This window comes from Ailuropoda melanoleuca, chromosome 19 (genome assembly GCF_002007445.2).
Source record: "Ailuropoda melanoleuca isolate Jingjing chromosome 19, ASM200744v2, whole genome shotgun sequence".
In the NCBI taxonomy this organism is placed as follows: Eukaryota; Metazoa; Chordata; class Mammalia; order Carnivora; family Ursidae; genus Ailuropoda; species Ailuropoda melanoleuca.
In genome coordinates, this window is record NC_048236.1 from 11,400,621 (window position 1) to 11,424,224 (window position 23,604).

The 23,604-nt window shown below is 42.2% G+C and overlaps 1 protein-coding gene across 4 annotated transcripts in view; it reads right to left on the reverse strand.

Moving 5' to 3' along the window:
- The window catches only part of KLHL31 (kelch like family member 31), a 120,210-nt gene that overhangs the window by 66,703 nt on the left and 29,903 nt on the right, over positions 1 to 23,604 (reverse strand). For 2 of the 4 annotated variants that reach the window (XR_004622097.1, XR_004622096.1), the window contains one exon: positions 17,500 to 19,042. The gene's annotated coding sequence lies outside the window, so the exon portion shown is untranslated. Of the gene's footprint in view, positions 1 to 97; positions 306 to 17,499; positions 19,043 to 23,604 lie in introns of those variants that run through there. The other 2 variants (XM_034648292.1, XM_034648295.1) reach the window with 2 other exon arrangements.

Below are 23,604 nucleotides of genomic sequence, written 5' to 3' on the forward strand. Positions count from 1 at the left end.
CGTAATAATGACAGGAGGTCCATGGTAGCAATGTCAGCCTCATAGATCCTGTAGGATAAAGAATTCAAAATTGCTTGCCATCACCACACATACATACTTCATAAGAAAGCACAGGAGGGGCACCGCCCAACGTGCAGAATGAAGCCAAGAAGGAACTTCAGAGGCTGGGGCATCTTACTCTGCTGTTCCGAGGTGAGGCTGGGAGCCCCAGGGAAGGGCCGAGTGGTATGGGAGCATCCTGAAGGGAGGACAGAAGGAAGACCAAAGGGAAGAACTTCCAGATGTCCTTTCAGAGTGAGGGGACTCTAGAAATTAAAACAAAACAAAAAGACTCATGAGAACAGTGAAAACAAATAGTTTGGAAAGTTCTCTACCCTTTGTGTATTCATTTTCATTTTAATGTTATTTTCTTTGGGATAATATATTTTCCCCTTCAAACCATTCCAGGTATTGAAGGTACAAAAAGTTAACATAGAAGATTCAGTTCATTTCTGGTGCTCAAGAGAAGAAGGTGAAGATGCCCTAACTGGAATTTTGTGTTTTCCCTCTGGAATGTCACCAGTGCATAACTCAGTAGGCCTCTACCCTGACCTCACATTAGAATAATCTAGAGATTTTCTAAAATTACATCACAACTGGGAGGGGGGACAGGGCTGGACATTTTGTTTGAGAAGCTCCCCGAGTGACCTTGGTGTAGCCAGGACTAGCCCACTCCATTAGCACGTGGCTAATGTACTCCAAGCACATTTGGTGGATTGGGTAGACATTTTGGAGAAATGGGGACAGGTTCTGCCATGACTCCTAGACTGGCCTGCAGAGTTCCCACGTGTACCCCTATGCACACAACAAAAATGATATTCAAATGGCTTTCCTTCACAGCACGGTGGTCCTGTTATTGTTTTCTTCCTAAATTGCTTTTATTCCAAACCTTCTGAAATCTAGAAAAGTTTATAGTTAAAAAAACAAAAACAAAAACAATGGTTTCTCTGTACTAACTACTGACTTTTCTCTCTTATTTTCCATTTGGGTGTTTTTTTTCCCCTGTCATATATTCTGTATATACTGAAAGCATTTTCTCAAAAAACCCTTTGGTTCTGCCTTATCTTTCTACTTTACTCAGTGACTTCTGATTTGGCCTTTGGGCCCCCAGCATGTTCGCTTCTTAAGTCTGCGGGGAAAGGCTGCGTGCTCACGAGCCACCCCAATCTGATGCAGCTTCCCCTCCTCTCAGCTGCACTGCACTTAGAAAATGAGTGTCTTGATGAATTCACCTATGTTGGCCTTGCTGCCTAAACTGTGAGCCTGTAGAAGGAAATAACAGCTACTTGAATTTATTTCCCCAGTTGATGACATGTGGAAAGGGCCGAAACATTTTAATAGATGAAAGTTATCAAGGGCAAGATTCTCTTCTTCAATGAAATACTAAATTTCGATGCAGTTTTCATGTCGTGCTTGCCCACTCTTCCTTCTACTCCTAACCTTCGGAGGTGATGCACACATTGGGTGAAGTTAAGAGGTGGGGAGACTTCTCAGGGCAGAGGTCTGCCCAGCATTCAGCCCCTTGGCTCCTTTTTTTTATTATTATAATCATATTTTTTATTATATTATGTTAGTCACCATACAGCACATCCCTGGTTTTTGATGTAAAGTTCGATGATTCATTAGTTGCATATAACACCCAGTGCACCATGCAATAAGTGCCCTCCTTACTACCCATCACCAGCCTATCCCATTCCCCCACCCCCCTCCCCTCTGAACCCCTTAGTTTGTTTCTCAGAGTCCATAGTCTCTCATGCTTCATTCCCCTTTATGATTACCCCCCCCTTTCTTTATCCCTTTCTTCCCCTACCGATCTTCCTAGTTCTTATGTTCCATAGATGAGAGAAACCATATTGGCTCCTAACGTTCTTTCAACTTTCTGCGGGAGGAAATGTGCGAAAGTGGTCTGCTCCGCCCTCTAGTGGTTGCCAAGTTGCAGAACACCTTCAAGACTCCCTGGGAGTTCTAGTTCTCCAGAATGGTATTGAAAGTCATTTGTGTAATAATCTGTGTATTACATACACAACTGTTATCTCAGCCTTCATTTTCTGCTTTTTAGAATAAGAGGCTTGCAGCACTTTGGTTAAGAATCTGTGGTCATCCACGGGAGGATCTCTCTGGAAGGGAGTTTCAGATCAGAGTCCTTACCACTCTAAATGTTGGGGTCCCAGTGGCATCCCACAGGCCCCTTCGAATGTATTTTCTCCCTTTCGTGCCCAGGTATTTTCCCATATGGCATAGGGGCACCTATGCAGATCACGTCTGGTAAGGCTGCAGGTATTACAGGGTAAATACTCGAGCAAAATTCTGTAATAATAAGCCAATGTGTTCCAGAACAGTTGACCCATTATGCACCCCCAGGTGTTTAATCAAGCCTCATGGACTTAAAGAAAGTCACTTTGTTTCTGAGTTTTGTTGTTGATAGTGGTGGTGGTGCGGTAATTTTGTGTTTGTTGGCTTTTTAATTCAATCATGACGACAGAAACTGTTGCTGGGGTTTGGGAGAAGAAATCTAAAATATCACTGAAGTCAGCAGCTTTATGGAACCTACCACATAAAATCTGTTGATAAGGGGAAAGAACATTCTGATTCTGATCTGACCTTTCTCAGATAGGGGCTATGTAGAAGACGAGGAAAAATATGAGGAAGAACATAGCATCTGCAGAGAGAATATGCCCACGGCCTGTGAAAAGTGCTGTCTTCTGTGGATGGTATTTTGTCGGCAAATTGCAAACACTTTCTCCAAATTGCAGGCACATTTTGAATCCCGACAATGTGGTTCATGAAGCAATTTGTAGTCAGTTTCTTTCACAAAATGATGATGTTTAAGAACATCTTGCAATTAGGTCAAAGGAAAACAGTGTTTATTCTATGAGCTGAGACTAGGCTGCAAGTCTGAGTTCTAATTAACCCAGTGGTTGATTCACTAATGCCAAGCGTCTGTTGTCAAGGAAGGCCTGAAAGCAGTTCCACAGGTAACATTTTGCAAGGGGATTCTTTATAACAGTCGTTCACTTGGACAAATGATGGTGGCAGTGCCTACCCTGATGCCTTGAAACGTTTCCCTGATGAAACCTTTACCTTTAACTGGATTCTTCTCACCTCAAATCTGCTTGTGAGAAAATGGAGACTTTTCCCCCCCAACAAATGTGTACAAGTGAGGTCCCTGGAAATAAGCAAGTGATCACAGATCAAAGTCTTAGCTCATGCATTCTGAACAAATACAAACAGCAAGGCTCAAGAGAGAAAGCTCGGTTTTGTTTCCAGTGCTATACCACAATCGGCTCCTTCAGAGCCCCAGAGAGCCAGAGGCAGAACAGGCTGCCTCACAAGTCCTTGTTCCACATTATGCTTTCCTTTTGCAGAGTTAAGCCTTTGACTGAAATGCTAATTGTGGGAAAACAGATCTCCTTGGGAGCCTGTAGGGTTCCACTTTATTCCACTTGATGATAGTGATGAAATCCCTCTCTGGTAAAGCTCCACAATCCTGTGAAAAGTGTCGAAGAGATTAATTAACGAAAAAAGATTCATCCGGTACCTCAAAGTTGAAGGATGGATAGAAAATTAACCCTAGTCACTTCAGTGTGGCAAAAATGCTAGGTATTTCTGCTGCCCAAATTTCTCTGTCCATTCTTGATAACACATTCTTGATAACACACACACACACACACACACCTCTTTTAGTCCTTTTGTTGAGTGTGTTTGCTTTCTGGTGTTTCTTCATGTGGGAGACTGGTGAAGGAGAGAAAGGACTGTCTATGTGGAGGGAAGAGGCTGATTTAAGAACATGAATCCTTTTGCCAAAGGCATATGCCTGGACATAGCAGGACTCCGACCTCCATGAAATTAAGATAGGAACCCAAACTCGAGCTCTCATCCTCAGTGCCTCCTTTTCCTTCCTGTGCAGGGCTGCCCACCCTCAGTCCTTCCTTCCCCTTACTGCCATCTGTCACAATCCTCTTCTTGAAGGAAAGCTGCCTTTGGAATAACCTGCCCCTCTTGGGTCTTGACTGATAAGAAAGGGCTGGAAAAAATGCTGCATGAAGACATAGCTTTAAGATTCTCTCTAATGCAGGTGCCCACTGCCTACGGAGGAATCTCAAAAATCTCACTTCCTTCCCACCCTTTAATTTCATTGTGAGATCAGGGAGATCAAATGTGGTACTTCCCATTTTAAAGTGTGGTTGTTGGGGCTGAAAATCTGAACAGAGATGGCCCTGAGCAAAATTATGAAATAGGTATTTGGTATCTTCCTTCACCTTTAGCTTCTTGCCCTTCCCCATCTGTCCTCCCTTCAATTCCTCTCCCTTCCCTGCTTATTCAGTGAAGAACATTCCAAGAGCAAATCCTCAGCTAGCTCTCAGCCCTTCCACCTTCCACCTCTTGAGCTGATCAACAGTAGGGTCTCAAGGCACACTGCATTTGAACAAGGCATCTTAATTCTCAGCAGTGACAAAGCTGGTGGGTAGGGATTTTCTCTATCCCCTGGGATCATGTTCCTGGAGACGCTGCCTTGAGATAAATATGGTCAAGTTCTCCCTGGAAAAATTCGGGAGAGTTCTAGGACTCTTGTCCTCTAACTAGCATAACCTGCCAAGTGTGGATTTTCTTTAAACAGAAGATTGGCAATAGTTACTGATGTGAATTTTTCTGTTTTCATTGGTGTTTTGATCTCAGAGGATTTCTTATCACTTTAATCAAGCAGCTACTGTTTTTCATGGGACACAACAATTTTTTCAGATATAACTTTTTTTTCCCCCAAAAGGAATAAGCCTGGGTGAGCAAAGATCTGAGTTCTCATTCTATTCTGCCACTTGGTAGCTGTGTGACCTTGAGTAAGTTGCATCCATTCGTTCTACAAGCATGAGAACACCAGTTCTGTACCAGGCACTGGGATACAGTGGTGAGAAAGGCACTAGAAATTGACCTACGAAACTGGCCATTACAATGTAAGCTACAGGAGGTCTGTCCATGGCGCCCAAGAAGAGAGGAATGAACTTCTAAGTCTGTTCGAGCTTTCATAAAGTGGGTAGAACACCAGTCTGGTGCTGTGGGATACTTTGTCAGCCGCACTAGACCGCAAGCTTTTTGACAGCACCTATTGATTTGAAAACTGTATCTTGAACAATATGTACTTCTCTTGGTGGTGGTAGTTAACATTTGATCGTGCCTATGTGACTTTCAACTTTTTCAAGGTTAACACATGTCTCCCCTCCCAACTAATAGAAAGACTTTAGAAGACTCTCAGCCAAAATCTCTTCCATCTTGGTTCAATTCCATCCTATTTTTATAATTGCAAACCAATCATTATGATGTTGCTTTATACAAGACCTATTTAGAATTATCTAAATATTTATTAATTTCTTTGATTATACCTTTTTGCATCTCCTTTCATTTGAGTTCAATTTTGTTCTTCCTGAAGCAGAGTTTGTTACAGGTGCACCTCCAATTATTGTTATCATTACTTTAATGATAATTTAGTGGGGCATAGAATTTTAGCTTGATGACTATCTTCTCTCAGGACCTTGATGATATGAGTGCACAGTCATTGAATTCTCATATCAATCTACGTATTGTACATTTCAGGTACATTTTTTGGACTTTCGCTGCTAAGATCTTTGTCTTTGATATTCTGCTATTTCACTACAGTATGTTAGGAATGGATGTACTTTTACTTCTCTTGCTCAGGACTTTGTGGACTTTCTGAATCAGATGATCTATGTGTTTCATACATCTTGGAAAATTCTTAATCATTGTACCTTCCAATATTGCCCCTTCCTTTTTTTTTTTTTTAATATATTTTCCATCTGGAACTCCTGTTAGGTAACATTTCATCTCATCCTCAATGTCTCTTCACCTCTCTTCATATTTTTCATCACTTCATCGCCCTGTGATTCATGCTCACATCTATCCTCCAGGATGATTATGCTCTCTCTTAGCTCTTCCGAACCTGTCTATTTAGAGTTTTTAATTTCAACAAATGCATTTTTGTGTTTTTTTTCCCTTCATCTTTGCAGTTTCATTTTTCTCCTGATTCTTATTGTTGTATGTTTTAAACTCTCAGGCATCCAGTCATGCTGTTTGTGGTGCCTGTTGACTCTTGCTCCCACTGTGCCCTGTGTTTTAGAATTTTAGATGTGAGTTTATATCCAGTGAGCCTTTATCTGTGAAGATCCTGCGAGGCCTGGATTAGAGTCATGGTTCTTCAGCAAGCTATATATTTGCTCTGAAAACACGGTACTTTGAATTCCATGCCTTGCATGGGGCCCCGGGCCGCATCTCCTCTCTCCAGGNCCCTTCATCTTTGCAGTTTCATTTTTCTCCTGATTCTTATTGTTGTATGTTTTAAACTCTCAGGCATCCAGTCATGCTGTTTGTGGTGCCTGTTGACTCTTGCTCCCACTGTGCCCTGTGTTTTAGAATTTTAGATGTGAGTTTATATCCAGTGAGCCTTTATCTGTGAAGATCCTGCGAGGCCTGGATTAGAGTCATGGTTCTTCAGCAAGCTATATATTTGCTCTGAAAACACGGTACTTTGAATTCCATGCCTTGCATGGGGCCCCGGGCCGCATCTCCTCTCTCCAGGTGTATATTGATGTGCCAAGCTTTGGGCTACTCAGTGAGCATTATCTTTTGTCTCCTGCTTCCTCCTCAGAACAACCGTGTACTTACATCCTCTGTGCTGCTCTGGTTTTCAGTTTTAGCTGCTTTCTCATACTTTCCCACAGTTTCTTGTAAACTCAGCCATGCATTTGAAAGAATGTTTGGTATAATTCATTCAGCATTTCTAAGTGTTTTATAATTGGAGGCTCTACAATTGTCTATATTGTTAGAAATGGACCCCCCTACATACTCTAAGAACTAGAGCACAAAAGAATTTTAACTAGGTGACATCATTTTATGGGTGAAAGTGTGGTCGTATTCGCTGGCTAATGTGCTAATGAGAATCAGCCATGTTTAACATACTGTTACCTCAAAAACTGGGAAGGCAGGACCGCAGTGAATCGAGAACAAAACTAATATTTTTTGAGGGGAGAGATAATCAAGGAGAAAATGGTCAAGCTGTAGGGGTCCTTGGAGATTAATGTATTCATTCATTCATCAGGGTTTATGTTTGTTTTGTTTTTTAGGTAGGCTCCAAGCCCAGTGTGGAGCCCAACATGGGGCTTTAACTCATGACCCTGAGATTAATACCCTGAGTGGAGATCGAGAGTCCGATGCTTAACTGACTGAGCCACCCGGGTGCCCCCATTCATCAGTTGTTTGGTGGATGTTTCCAATGACCCAGAAACCACGGGGATGTAGTTCTTGCTCTTATAAAGCTCACCTTCTGGTGGGCAGCAACGCACGGTGAACAGTAAACAAATGATTGAATCACATTGTCGCCAATGGTGCCAAAGGCTACAGAGAAATAGAGGGACTGGGAGGTGTTCGTTTCCTTGAGGAAGTTGCACAAGGTGAGCCCTAAAGAATGAGAAGGAGCCAATCAGAGGAGCTAGGGGAGGGCTTCCCAGTATGAAGACGGTGTGCAGTCCAGCCGGTAGACAGCATAGGGAATCTGAGTGAGACACCAGAGCAGACAGACGGTCCTGGGAACACAGAAACCAGCTCTGCCAGATTGGCTACAGCTGGGGCTCTGACGGTACCTTCTCTGTTCTCCAATCCCCAGCTTCCCACATGCCACTAACCCTCCTGCCAGCTGTCCTGTTCAGCCTCGTCGTGAAGCAAGCTGCCATTCACCACATCAAATATTTCTAAGTGCTCACAGGAGCTGTAGAACTACCTAGAACACCTGCTTCTGTGGTATTTTATAGCTCTGGCTCCAAATCCTCAGAGCCTTTGCCATTAAGGACTATCTATGAGTTCTTGCACCTGTTGTTTTTATATAATTCTGTCTGTGTTCACGAGAAGAACCACTAATTATGTTCTGGTATAGTAAATAGAAAATTTGCTATCATGGTTTTAGAAAACAAAGAAAGTGCTTGATATTTTGATAGAAAAATCTCTAGCTTTAATTGTAAAATTCCCATATACTTTTGTTAGGTATTGATCTATAAAACTGTGCTTCAAGTTAACAACAAGAACGAATATACAGCCATATATACATGCATGCGTGTGTTTATGTGATCATATTAGAAGACTGGAATTTATTGTGTTCCTTTTCTTATATTGCTACTCATTAATAACTCTATACTCTTAATAGTTTAAAAACTATTGTTTACTTGATTTTGCTCTATTTTCATAATAATGATGTGAGGTCAGTGGTATTATCCCTCTTCTTTTACAATGATTTGAAAACAAAGAGGACTGATTTGTCATGATGGCTCAACAGAAAATATTACTGAGACTAGAGTAAGGGTAAAACGTGTGGTCCACCTCTGCACTAAGTGAATACCAACATTTACACCTTAATTTGCACTAATTCAATATTTATTTTTTTAAAGATTTATTTATTTATTTGAGAGAATGAGAGTGTGTGTGCTTGAGAGCCGGGAGTGGGGGGTGGACAGAGGGAGACAGAATCCTTAAGCTGGCTGCCCACTGAGTGTAAAGTCTGACCCCGGCGGCTCCATGCAGGGCTCAGCCTGCGGCTGGATCCCATGACCCTGAGATCACCACCTGAGCCGAAACCAAGAGTTGGTGCTCAACCAACTGTGCCACCGAGGTGCCCCACATTAATTCAATATTTAGATAGCTACGTAGTTTCCTACCATTAGTAGGAAGGCTATTGTGCATGTGTTTTCTTTTGAAATAAACATTCGTTGGCTAAGATTCATTATTGAATATCAAAAGAAAAAAGTGTCAATGTTTATCCTCAGACATCTATGATTTTATTTCCTTTACCTCATTTTTTGAAGGCCTTTCTCTACAAACTCAGGGTCTTCTACCATTATTTCTACAATGGGACATATTTCTGAAACATTAATCACACTAGAAGGAGTTACTTTCATTAATCCTTCATATAGCAACTGAAAATAGACCTCAAGAGGAGTGTTGAGAACATTAAGCTCAGACACGAAGAACACTCAGTGGGAGGAATACCTTGGCAGAGTTCTGCTTTCCTGGGGCACGGTTGTAATTTAATCTTAGCATCAGAGCCATGGATGGCTCTTTGCAAGATTCGGATTTGTCAAGTGATTTTTCTTGGTGACAGTTGTGTCTCAGTGCTGGCACTGTCCACCTATCTTTCAAGCTCTTTCAGCACACACTTCATGACAAGTTAGAACACAAACCAGAATGGGAAAGCTTTTCTGTTGCATCTCTGTTGCATTTCGGGTTTTGTTTTACTTGCTCTAGGGAAGTCTCTTTACTTCTTGTTCTTGATGGCAAGGTACTCTGTTCTGTGCTAGTCGCCTATGAAACACATCAGTTGGGAAAATCAACTGCTATGGAATAGTACATAGCTGATTTCGAACGGCTCCTTGAATAGCTAAGCTTTGGGAGGGGGAGAAACACGGAGAAAAGCTCTTGGAAGCAAAGTGGTGATCAGAAGACAAGGCCTCCCAATCACCCTTTCCTTACTTATTAAGTTTTAGGTGTCATGGAAACAGATCAAAATCCTAGCAGTCATTGCCATGTTGTCACTTGATTGAACAAAATTTGGAAACAGAGATACTTGTCACAGGGAAATTGGGAAGACCCGTGGGATAGGGTATAATTCCTATAGAAGGTTGGGTGGTCTGGTAGTTCTCTTCCTCCAACCCTACTTACAAAGTTCTCCATTAGGGCAGAATTTTGAATTTTTAATGAAGGGAAAATAATGTAGAAATTAGGAATTTTCTAAAATAATAACAGCTAATGTTTACTGTGTAGTAAGTGTAGAACAAGTGCTTTATATATAACAGCTAATCCCTGCAACTACCCAGTGAGCCTGGTGCCTGAGCCCCTTTGTACACATCAGGAGGTGGAGGCATAGAGCATTAAGGCACCTTGTCCAGCGCCATACAGTAAGGAAGGCATGCAACAGGATTTGAACCCAGACAACCTCACCCCATGGCCTAATTGCTTCATCTCCAGTACATGGACCATTTCTTGCCTGTTATGTGCAGGTGTCTGTCTGCGTATGTCGTCAGGAATCTGATATTCTAGTAAGTTAGGAAGTCAAGAGTCTGGGAGGAGGAGTTCTAATGCAAAGTCTGAAATCCTTTGCCTAGTCTTCATGGACCTTTATTTGGTGATTCAACTTGTTTTTCCAGTCTTTTCACCTATTACCTACCATCTTCCTACCTGAACCCTGGAGTCATTACGATGTTTTTAGAGAAGCTTTCACCTTCACAGCTCCACGTGTTGTTTTACTAAAATATGCTTTTCTCCGTCCCCGTTCAGATTTTCTCTAGGCGAATCTTAATGACTGTCCATGAAGCTCTTCTTACACTTGAACTCATAGCATTCCTTCCCTCCTCTTACAGTAACTGCTGTGAACGAGGCATAATTCTGTGTGCTTCACATCTCTCACTGACGCAAGCCTTGAGGACACCTAGAAGGGAGTTTTGGGGCAGGGAATGGAAAATTCAAAGGCCCCAAGACAGGAGTTTGTTAAGCATGTACCAAACCACAAGCAAGCCACTAACATCCAAAAGAAACAGAGTGAAAATGAGCCATGTGAGTGAGTGCTCAAGGCCAGGGGTCTCTCCATCTCTCCTGGATAACCGAACACTCAGGCTTGCCTATTGGAGCGGTGCTTTGGAATATAATCACAATTTTTTTTTGAGTGTGAAGACTTCATCACATAACCTCAAAATAGATGAAATAACATTTTCAGAACTAAAAAGGAGAAATAGATAAATTCGTAATCATTATGGAAGATTTTAACATACCTCTTTCTTTAAAGGTTATAAAAAGAATGAGCAGACCAAAAAAAAAAAAAAAATCAGGCTGACTACAGGGTGATTGGAAGGGAATGCCTGGTTCAGCATGCCCACCTCCACACCTTTTCCCTGGTTCTTTCACCCACGTCAAAGGTAGAGTGAGCGAAAGGTCAGATCGCAGCTCCAGAAAATAACTAAGTTCACAGGTGAATTCAGTCTCACTTGGTGTCGTCAGCCTCATTAGGACCAGAAGCTCACTGGCTATCAGAACTGGATGACAGGTATGGAATTCTCCGTGAAAATCAGTCCACTGAAGTGTCTTAGTGGCAATGACCGAATCATTGCCCAAAATCCAAAATACCAGGAAAGACACTAAAGTATCTGTGTATGCATTAATTTGCTACAATGAGTTTTCCTGTCCTTCATCAAGTCAAAACGAGCTATTCTAGGCTTTTCCTAGTCAAAACCAGTTATACCTGTTATAATACTTCACCTCCCACAGCTGGCTTGTTACAGGCATATTTTCCCTACAATTGCAAACCTAGAAAATCTATCTGCTTAGAGTCACACAAATGGGAACCTAACAAACATATAGATGTCCAAGCTCACTATTAATCAGATAAATGTCATAATTAAGATGAAATATTTTCCCACAGGTATCATACTGGCAAAGATTTTAAAGACTGACAAAGCAACTGGAAAAAAGGAAACTCTAATATACTGCAGATGAGATTGGAAATTGGTTTGACATTCTGGAGTGCAATTTTTTAACACCTTATAGAACTAAAGATGCACCTACTTGTCAAGTCAGACATGTCACTTCTAGGGAGAAACTGTATCAAGATCCTCAAACTCACTGAAAGACCAAGTGTTAAAATTCCAGGCTACTGAGGATCACTATTTTTGTAAAATACAGTAAAAACATAAAACAAATGAACCTTAAAAATAGACAGAATACAAGCCTGAATACTTTTTTTTATTATTAGTTCAGTAGACATCAAAGTACTCAGGTGATTTGCTTCTAAAGTTTCTAAATGCTTATTCTCAACTTCTGCACTTTTTAGTCATTAACTGGTAATGGGCTTTGGTACATGTTTTGAGGAGCCCTGCTAGGTAACTCCGTCCCACAGGAGCAAGGAGATGCATTTAGAGGAAAATGTTCAGTGCAGCACTGCTTTTAAATACAAAAAAATTTTTAGGAGTGCCTGGGTGGCTCAGTCGTTAAGTGTCTGCCTTCAGCTCAGGGCGTGATCCCAGAATCCTGGGATCAAGCCCCGCATCTGGCTCCTCTGCTGGGAGCCTGCTTCTTCCTCTCCCACTCCCCCTGCTTGTGTTCCCTCTCTCACTGGCTGTCTCTCTCTCTCTCTCTCTGTCAAATAAATAAATAAATAAAATCTTTAAGAAAAAAAATTTTTTAAATTCACTACCATAGTGAAAAATAAACATTACGGTCATACAGTGAAATACAACACAGCAATTAAAATGAATAGACTAGATCTATACATATGAACATGGATGAATCTTAAAACTAAAACACTGAGTGAAAAAAAATGTTAACAGACTTTCTTGCATGATGCCATTTATGAGTTTCAAAAATACTCAAAACAATCTTATATAAAGGTGTTATGGATATGAATGTATTAAAGTTAAGGAATGGGAGATTACACACCAGCTTCAGGGTAGGGAAGTGCGAGAAGGAGTGTGAGATTAGGGCACTTAATTTTATCTGTAATGTTGTATTTCTATAAAAAATTGAAACAGGTATTATGTAATGTAAACATTTATTCAATTTGGGTATTGGGTACATGGGTGTCATGTTATTTCCCTTTAAAAAATGTTTGAATTATTTCATAAGTTTCAATTTAAAAAGGCAATGAAAACAGTTCAAAGAAATTCACCACATCTTTGAAAAATGGAAACAGTTTTAAAGTGTCATAGTTTATTTGGCCAGAATATATGTTAGCTTTAAAGAAATAGACTTTATCATAGTAAAAATCAGTTTTAGGTTCGCAACAGAATTGAGGGGAAGGTACAGAGACTGTCCCTGAGACCCCTGCCCCCACACAGGCACACCTCCCCCATCATCAGCATCCCCCACCTTTGTGAAAATTGGTGAACCTACACTGACATATCATACTGACCCAAAGTCCACAGTTCACTCTTGGTGTTGTACATTCTATGGATTTGGACAAACGTATTAATCGGGTACTTTTCGTTCCAAATTTCTCTCTTAAAACTGGAATAGTCCACAGGCTCAGTTGGGAGCCCTGCTCTGAACATCAAGTCTGTGTCCCAGTCCCGTTGCTTCCTATACTAACCTGTGTGAATATCGACAAGTCTCAAATCACAGAGGGAAACTTAGAGGTCACCTACTCCAAACTCCTCATTATAAAAGAAACTAGCTTGGTTGAAACCAAGACAAGGGTTGGACATTTTCTCCATTAGAAAAGTCCAAGTCATTTAAAAACAAAAATACGGCATTGTAACTGCTCCTTGTGTCCGTAAGTTTTGATTTCAGACATTTAAATACAGGTAGTCCACACTGTCTCTTCTTCAAAACTCAGTTAAGGGACCTCTGGCCCATAAAGAAGCAGGGAAAGAATGCTGGCTTTGGAGTCAGGCGGATCTCGGTGTGAATTCCAGCCCTGTACTGTGCTGACAGCCGTGTGACCTTGAGCCCACGTTTACCCATCTCCAAGGATGTGGAAGAATAAATTACAAATCACATAAAGAGTCCCTGGCACATGATGGGCACAGTAAGTATCTAATGAACGCTCTTTTCTTTCACCATCCTCGACAGCTAAGGCACACAGCGCGCAATGACGCCATGCCTGCCTTGAGGTGGGGAGACAGACATGGAACAAATAATTGCAACAGAGGGAGACAGGGGCCAACCTAGATACATTCAGAGGACTTGGAGGTAATTGAACAAGCACCAAGTAACTATTATGCTATCCTGTGTTGCCACTTAATAGATGAGTTACAATTTATTCACTTACAAAATGGTTCTCTGGCTTTCTATTCTGCTGATTCAAAAGTGAGAGCATAAAAACGTGAAAGTCTTGGTATGTCATAAAGCATAATACCAATGTGAGGCATTGTTCATTCATCACCCCCTCTCCCTGAACCAGGTGGGAGGCAGNAAAGTGAGAGCATAAAAACGTGAAAGTCTTGGTATGTCATAAAGCATAATACCAATGTGAGGCATTGTTCATCACCCCCTCTCCCTGAACCAGGTGGGAGGCAGAATAATGGCCTTTCAAACCCGTCCACGTGCCGATGCTGCATGGCAAGGAGGAATTAAGATTGTAGGTGGAATGAAGGTTGCTAACCAGCTGGTCCTAAAATAAAGAGATCATCCTGGATTAATGAGGTAGGCCCAATATAATCACGCGGGTCTTTTAAAGGTGGAAGAAGGAGGCAGAAGTTCAGAATCAGAGAAAGTTTTGAAGATGCCACGCTGCTGGCTTTGATGATGGAGGAAGGAACCACAAACAAAAGGCATGCTGTTGGCTTCTAGAAGCCGGTAAAGGCAAGGAAACAGATTCTCTCCTAGAGCCTCCAGAAGGAATGCAGCCATGCCAACAGCCCAACTTTAGCCCATAAGACCCGTTTCAGAACTAATAAATAATAATAAATTTGTGTTGTTTTTAAGCCATTACATTTGTGATAATTTGTTTACAGTGGCAATAGGAAACCAGTAAAAACCACAACCTCAATACTCTGAAGACAACAGCATGAAGAATGGGTTAGTGCAGAAGGTAGTGAGAATGTGAGTCTTGCTTTTCTTCTAGATTTCATGGTCATCAAGTCAGAGACATGGGGTTAAAAACCAGAGACAATGACCTTTCATGGTCAGTCTGGGTCTAGAATCAGCAGGATGAGGTCTTTCTTTAAATCTCCTCTAGCTCTGCCTAGCTCTGGCATGCACAGGCTGTGCTCATCTCCACACACTAATGGCCCCAGTATATTCCATGACAGACACCGAGCAGGGATCCCCCCAAAAAGTCCCAACTCCTGTCTGTCAGGACATTTCTTTCAGGCCAAATACTGTGCACTAAGGCTCCTTTATTTCTCCTGATTCATATGTCAGATATTTAGGTCCACCTGATAAACTCCTAATCATCTCTCAGAATGTAGTTCAAGGTCTCTCTCCCATGGTAAGTTACTTTTGGCCCCAGTTCTTCCTTTCCCTGTAGTAGCATCCATATCCATATTATGGATAATTCCCTACTCCTTGACTTTGGGCTTGGCCAGGTTACTTGCTTTAGCCGATGGAATTTTCGTGACTGCAGCAAGAGCAGAGACTGGAACAATGTTTGCATAGTCGGACCCTCTTGCTCGATAGTGATGCACTATGAGAACATCTGGTCCAAGGAGGATGAGGACCATGCAGAGCAGATCTGAACCCAACTTGCGACTTCAAGAATGGCGCCCAAAGCCTGGAGTCAAGCACAGCCCAGGGAATGGGCCATCGTCTTGCAGACAGAAGCGTCAGAAGTATTAAGTCACTGTGTCTTTAATTTGTTGCGTGGCATTGCGTCAATAGCTAGCTGATGGATATACCTCTTACATGAGGGCTTTTCTAATAACTTCCCTGAGTACAACTGACCAACCATATCCTCTTTTGTGCCCGTTGTATTGTTATAGATTTATATATCTGTCTCCCCAAATGGATTTAAGTTCCTCAAGGCCAGGTACTGGGTAAGACTTGACTTCATGTCTATGATCCCTAGCATGATGGCCAAAATATAGTAGGTCTCTTTGCNGATTTATATATCTGTCTCCCCAAATGGATTTAAGTTCCTCAAGGCCAGGTACTGGGTAAGACTTGACTTCATATCTATGATCCCTAGCATGATGGCCAAAATATAGTAGGTCTCTTTGCTTTTTTTTTTTTTTTAATGAAAAGATACAATTAAACAAATGAACAAATGAATGAATGTAAGGAACACATTACTCCAAGTCTGTGACCTTGAAGTAGGAGCAGTGGGGGGAGGAGAAAATCACAGATCTCTGGGCTGCTGCAAATGTCATCAAACACATAAGGGGCCAAACTTGGTTAGCGGACTGAATAAGTCCGTTTTTTTTTTAAACATATATGTTCTGTTTTTCAGGTTATCTATAAATGCAAGTGTAATTAATGAAGCACATTTATCTCAAAGTAATAACAAATGCGTAGTTGCTTGAATCATTATGTATTTTCTCAAATGATGTATAAAAAACCCCTCATTTCATATGACAAATGAAACATTTTGACATTATTCCAAAATAGGGGGAACAACTGTTCTAGACTATTCCCTTTAAAGAAGTCATAGAGAGTTCAGCACTGTGCTGTGTCTTTCTGGCTTGTTGACTGGCAGACCATGTAGCAGGGACTTGGTGTGTCTGCCTGGCTTATTCTGTCCTGAGTCTCCAGGTCACTGCACATTCACATCATAAGGGCAGGGCTACTATCAGACGTCAAAATACCTCCACAAAAATTATAAGCTTTCATTCTTTCTCTACCTTTCCTATCACAAGAGCTGTCACATCACTGCATTTTCCAGCTCAGCCCTGGGTTATAATTATAGTCATTGCCATAAGCATTCTTCCAACAGGGAGGCTTATTTAATAGGGAGAAACTCCCATGCGACAAAAGAAAAGACTGCCAGTACAGGAGTAATGACTGAACACTGAGAGCTTAGAACATGAAAACTACACACTGAATGCGGCAGGGTGTGGCCTTCCTTTGCTAAATATTTATAGTAGGGAAGAGGTTTCTGTGCAACTGTTGAAGTCCTTTCTCTTCAAATGGGTTTATTTTCTTTCATTCTAATCCATTTACAGGATGTTGTCTCTAATCTATGGCTGGCATAGTAGATAGAAATATTTAAGGGTTTAAAGGCATCTTATGGGTACTGAGAGTAGAGGTTGGGGAGAGGGAAGTGACAGACCAATGGTGATTTCGCTTAGAATTTTTATCTACGCGAAGGTGACTCTCAGGTTCTTGACTTAAGCCAGGACACAGGCATAGCTCTCTGGGGCTGACAGGGCTAAATGGAAACTCTGGAAAGGATGTTCGATAAATATTTGTGGATGATCACGTGAATGAATAAGTGAGTAAATGAACAAATGCTTCAGACCAGCTCTTTGCTCTCATGCCCCCTCAATCATCCTTCCCTGAGCACCTACCCTCCTGTGGCAATGAACTGCTTCCTATTTCTCCCACACCATCCTTCCTATTGCTGTAACTTCTGGCTCCCTTAACTCTCCAGGCAGACCACCATAGCCCAGCAGCTTCCAACTCCACCTTCAAGTCACAATTCCACCTCCATGCTCTGATAGTACTTGATACAAACGTAATGGTGCAAAACTTATCATGTTGCAATTTTCCCAGCTCCAGTGCTCAAGGAAGCATGCATTTTTTTATAAAGATTTTATTTATTTATTTGACAGAGAGAGAGACAGCCAGCGAGAGAGGGAACACAGCAGGGGGAGTGGGAGAGGAAGAAGCAGGCTCCAAGCGGAGGAGCCTGATGTGGGGCTCGATCCCAGAACGCTGGGATCACGCCCTGAGCCAAAGGCAGACGCTTAACGACTGTGCCACCCAGGCGCCCCAGGAAGCATGCATTTTAATCACTGCAGCTGATCAATNATCCCAGAACGCTGGGATCACGCCCTGAGCCAAAGGCAGACGCTTAACGACTGTGCCACCCAGGCGCCCCAGGAAGCATGCATTTTAATCACTGCAGCTGATCAATGGGCTTGGTGCCTGACACATCCCAGGTATTCAGTAAGTGATTCCTGAATAACCTTTATGCTATTTGACTCTTCCAGTGCCTTCCAAATCAGACTATAATTTGCTTCAATGCAAGATGATCTCTTCTATAATTCTTTACTTCTGTATCTTCCTTCCCCAGCACACATCAGTCCCTCACCCTGACCCAGAATTGACCAAGCAGCAAAAAGAATAAGACATAGTTGTGGGTGTTAGGGTTAAGAGGAAGGATGAAAAATTATTGGATGAATTTTAGCTGGGGATGACATCACCAGATTTACCTGTGGGAAAGAAACATTATAGTTTAGGGAGAATAACATTCTGAAGTAGACAAGAAGGTCATTGTGGTTGTGCAGAAAAAAGTGATTAGAGATTACTGCAGATTTTAACAAGGATCAGGGCAGTGGGAATAGAGAGTTGGGGATACATATTATGTGTTTCAGAGATCACATTTATAGGGTTTGGTGGCTGAATAAAAATGACGCAAGGATGGAAGGAGTCTAGGATGACTCCAAGGGAGTTAGCTTGGGCAAACTGTCTGTCCTTCAGGACAGTCAGGGATACCGGAGGGATATGTCCACCAGAAGAAGGGAGAAGGGCCCTGAGTAAAGCGTCACTTTTATTGCAAACGAGGAACCCGTGGATCATCCCGAAGGTAGATACCCACCAGCAGTCAGTTGTTGTGGAGCTGGGCAGAGCAATCTGGGCTGCAGATACAGATTTCAGAGTCATTAGCAAGCAAGTGGAAGTCGAAGGTTAGGTAGTAACTTATTTTGCCCGAGGATATTGTATACAGAAGAGGTTCTAGGGATCTGGGGTGGGGAAAGAATTACATGGAAAACTCCAGGGAGTTGACTTAAACTACATGCCTTCCACTGCTAAGTAGGTGTCGTAGCAGTTTTAAAGAAGTGAGAATTACTGCCAGCATAGCCCCCTTCCCCTGGGGGTGGCTGCGTGTAATTTGAAAAGCTCCCTACGTGTGTCTGATATAATCTCCCATCTTGTGAACCACTGTCGAATAGACTTCTACAATACCAGGTATACCTATTTACATGTTTGACTTTCCTACTAGACTCCGCACTACTTGAGAGCGGGAATTTTATCTTACTCAAATCTACATCCCCAGCACTTAGCACAGCGTCCAGCACACAGGTACACAAATGCTGTACGAGTCAAATGATCTCATTTCTTGTTGATCTCATGGGTGTGGCTTGTCACTGACATGTTATTTTTATTTTTACTTTTTTCTTGGGTCACTGACAATGTGAGAAAAAGAGGCCACAAAGTGGTTCAGCAAATACCTTGTCCTGGTGTCAATCCAGTGCTCTCCCGCTATGGCCCGTTGTCTCTGCTCCGTCCTAGCTCTGCCACCGCCATCACAAGGGAGGGGGGAGGATCATTTAGCAGCAGGCTGTAGCATTTCTGGAAGACCTTGCTAAATGAAATTCAAAGTACCCTCTAAGGTTCGCACAGCTGGTCTTCTCACTCTCTATTAGCAGACTTCTTGAAATATCAGGTGAGAAGAATAAATATTAAGATAGGAGCCATTTCATATTGGGCTCACTGTAGAGAAAGACTCAGGCTAACTGGGAACATAGGAGAAATGACTACGTGAGGGTGAAGTGTGTGTCATAATTCTTGATAAGCCTCACCCCTTTTATCTGATTGAATCCGGAGTTTGTTTTCACATGTTTCTTATGTGGATACTAAGATTTTTCAAACAGAAATTAAAAGCGTTGCTGCTCTTTAGGTCTCTCCTCAACCAAAAAATTGATATGTGGATGCTGTCTTTAATACATGGAATATATGTTAAAGAAAAAAAAGGAAAATGCTGAGAGAAGATTTTTATGAGAGGAAATTTTATGATTGAAAAATGCAGAGGAGCAGCAGGGAAACCTAGCTCCTCCATGGTCTGTGAACAGTCCTTGACTGGTAGACACATGCTCCCTATAAACGTCAACACTCAGCTGGCCAGAACTCCTCCAGGAAAGCTGCCATGGAAAACCTGGCAGCTTCCAGAGAGCCTATGGATGGAAGGGTGGTGAAAGGAACATCCTGAAAAGCCAACAAAGCTGGGGTTGCTATCTCAATGGGTAGATTCTCATGATTAGATTTGTCTCGGTGACGTGAGCTTCAATGAGGAAGAAGTAGGAAACATTAGGAGGGTAAAGGCCACCTCCAGTCATGCAACTTGATTGGGGTTAGTGTAATCCGTTTGTTTTTGAACAAATAGCAGTACCTCCCAAGGCAAGGGAGTTGGATTGGGGGAGTGCAGCCCATACTGCCTGCACCTCCCAGTCAGGCAACGTGGACGGGCTTAACGCCACCTAAGCATCAAAAGGACAGAGGAAACACGAGGCAGGAGACATGTACACCAGGCAAGTAGGGGGTCAAAGACCAAGTTTGCCAAAAGAGAAAATTTGCCAAGGGATGACCATGCACCAAGAAAGGGGAGGGGATTCTCTTTCTCTTTTCCTACAGACCTAGAAGCCTTCCCGGAGCTTCCTTGGCCTAAATTCTCCTTTCCTTTCTCTGTGCTTCAAGGTCCTTTGTTCATCCTTTGCCTAGAATGGATGTTTTTGTAGTGATCTGAATTGACCCCTTGAGTTAAGCCCCTGAGAGGGAAATAACACTTAACAGTAATCAAATGTACTGGCTACTTGCACATTGTTATTTCGTTTCAGTCTTAGGAACAATCCTGCAAGGCAACAACTGTTATTCTCCTCAGGAAACAAAGCCTTAGAAAGTTAAATATTTTATTCAAATTTACAAAGCACTAAGGAGCAGAGCAGAAATTCAAATCTGGGTCTGTCTGAACCGAAAATCTTTGTTCCAGAGATGGCTCATCTCCCATGAGGCCCCAAATCAGTTCTTGCACATCATTTCCCCCTCAGACTACCTAGCATGGTGACTTGCACATGCTAAGTCCTCAACACGTGTTTACTGAATTGATTTTGAGTTTGTCAGTCTTTTTTGCGGGGGCATGTCCATTTTTGTTTAATTGACTTCAGGGTATTATTATTACATGAGAATATATGCTACTAGAGATGTACCAGACATAAATCTTGTCTACCTTCTCAGAGTATCTCATGTGCCTTGCCCACCTACGCTCCAATCCACTCTAGACTTGGATGGGAGGCCACATTTCTGGACACTGGGGCTGGCTTCTTGGGAGCTTCTGAAGGGCCTTATGACAACACTGAAATATGGGGGAATTAGGTCCCAGTGGGATAAGACTCCATCAAGGGTAAGTGGGAGAGAGGAGGAAGCCAGGTGTCCTTTCTCTTCTTATAACCCTTGTGGAGAAAGTCCCACTGGCAAACAGTGAAAGATATGCTTTCTGAACTATCTGGGGAGTACTGGATGGTGGAGTAACTCATTGCTTCACATGGCCTTGCATTTGTCCTTATATCACTTCCTTTCTTCCTCACCTGCACTGCCCTGGGCTTGCACCGGCCAAGTAAAACATCAGCCTTTAAGGAATAGAGGCATGTTATGTCATAATAGAAATAATCCAATAGGGGACGCTGGCTGGCTCAGTCAGCCAAGCATGCCACTCTTGATCTTAGGGTCATGAGTTCCAGCCCCCCATTGGGCCTGGAGCTTGCTTAAACAAACAAACGAAAAAGAAATTACCCAAGAAACTCTAACAAATATATACGTCACTAGCAACAGAGACATGAAATAGACTTGTGAAGAAGAAAAACTGATGTCACAGGGAGAGATTGGCAAACTCTAAGTCATACTGGGAGAGTTTACTATTCCCCTCCCACAAGCTGATAGGTTTCAATACCTCTCCCTTTGAAGTGGAGATAAAAAAGAGATTAAGTCTGTATTAGATTAAAATGCGAAAAAGGATGAAAAATACCTTTGAAAACCCAACTGGAACGTGGAATTCTATTCAATAATCATAACAGAGTTTCTACGGACGTAGGCTTCGGGGTTCAGAAAAATGCTGCATTTTAGGATATGACAACTTTGTAAGTTGGGAAGAACCCGGTTCTCAAAATCAGGGCACAGTGCTAGGGCACCTAGATTCACACGCCCAGGTCCTCACCAGCCGCAGGCTCTTAGGCCGATCCACATGAAACATCTCCCGAGGAAACCAAAAACTGCTGGCCAAAGCCCACACCGAGCTGTTAGAAGGTGGGCTTCTGAGGATTTGTGGTCTCTGCCACCGTCCTCCCTATCCGTTAGCTCTTTCCATGTGATGAAAATCTACTTTCCAAGCAAAGTTAACCCCGAAACTAGAGAGCTGTGAGAAAGTGTTTTGATGCTTATGCTTTTACTGACTTATGCATTTGAAATTCTTGTTGGCCTTTTACAGTTAATGAGCATCAAATTTTTACCCTGGCATAGCATCTCTCCCATTGTACGTTCAGTTACTATTCATTTGAATTCCTGCCCTCCTGAACAACTTTGTTATTTGGAGTTCTCCAATGACACATTTGATTAATTTAAAAAACACTTTCCATTTTTTCCTCATTCTAAAACAATACCGATGCATTGCAGAAGACTTCGTAAATCCTGAAGAGCAGAAAGAAGAAAATAAAATTCACTCATTATCCTATCACTCACTGGCTGCCACTTGCATATTTTATCTTAACCCGGCCACACCTTTTTGAAGCTGGCTGACCAGATTTTCTTGAAGTTCTCAGGGCTGCTTTCCCTCCCACCTCCATCCTTTCTTTTCATCCTCCTCTGGCAACCCCCCCTCCAATTTACCTTTACGTCTGCCATTTATCACTAAGTAACAAACAGCTTTCCCAAATTACAATTTTAAATCTCATTATATCTCAGAAAATTCAGGTGTAAGAGATCCGTAGGAGAAGACATGAATTTGTCCATCAGATTCGATGTAAAAGGTAAATTACTAGCATAAGTCATCTGAGGGATGGACTGGGTGAGACATGGGGAAGAATCAGTTCCTCCCCAAAACTTACTTTCCCCAGTTCTACAGAGTCACCAGTCTGGATGAGCAAAAGCTATTTACTGTGTTCTAATAAAGATACATAGGCATGTAGCACTTACTATACACCAAGCCCTGTTAGCAGTACTATGGATTAACTCATTTAGTTTTTATACTAGTACTGTGTCAGAAGTACCAGTGATATGGGGTGCCTGGGTGGCTCAGTCAGTTGAGCATTTGACTCTTGATTTTGGCTCAGGTCATGATTTCAGGGTCCTGGGATCGAGTATTGTGTGGAGCCCCTTGTCGGCTCTGCCCTCAGTGGGGAGTCTGCTTGAGGATTCTCTCCCTCTCCCCCTGTCCTTCCCCCTGCTTGCACTCTCTCTCTCTAAAATAAATAAATGAATCTTAAAAAAAAAAAAAGACTAGTGATATCATCCCATTTTGTAGAGGACGACACTGAGGCACAGAAAAATTAAGTGACTTGCTCAAGGTCCTAAAGCTACTAAGAAACAGAGCTTGGATTTGAACCCTGGCAGTCTGTTTCCAGAGTCTGTAGTTTCAAACCACTGTGCTACCCCACATCCAGAGTGCCGTCATATTCTGTAAGTTGTGATTTCTACAGCATGGGATGTGGGACACACCTTTAGGCCGTTTGTGGAGAAATGTTTAAATATTTTGTTGATTTTTATTACTTACTAATTAATTAATACTCTAATGTGTTAGAAAAAATATCTTTCACAAGTGTGGTATCACAAACATTTTTGCTTAGAATGAATACAGTTTAAAGTCTATTTCAAGAAGAATATTAATAATAGTACAAATGGTACATAAAGGTTGCACAAATAAAAGTGACATGCTAATGAAATCTTGGAAACACTGTTAATTTAAAACCAAAACCAAGATCCCACCTCCAACTCAACACACCCTGGGGAGATTCCCCACCAGCAGAGTGGATCAAAGACGGCCCACTCCCAGGGGCACCTGGGTGGCTCAGCTGGTTGAGTGTTCAACTCTTGGTTTTGGCTCAGGTCATGATCTCAGGGTCATGAGATAGACTCTGCACTGACTGCTTGAGATTCTCTCTC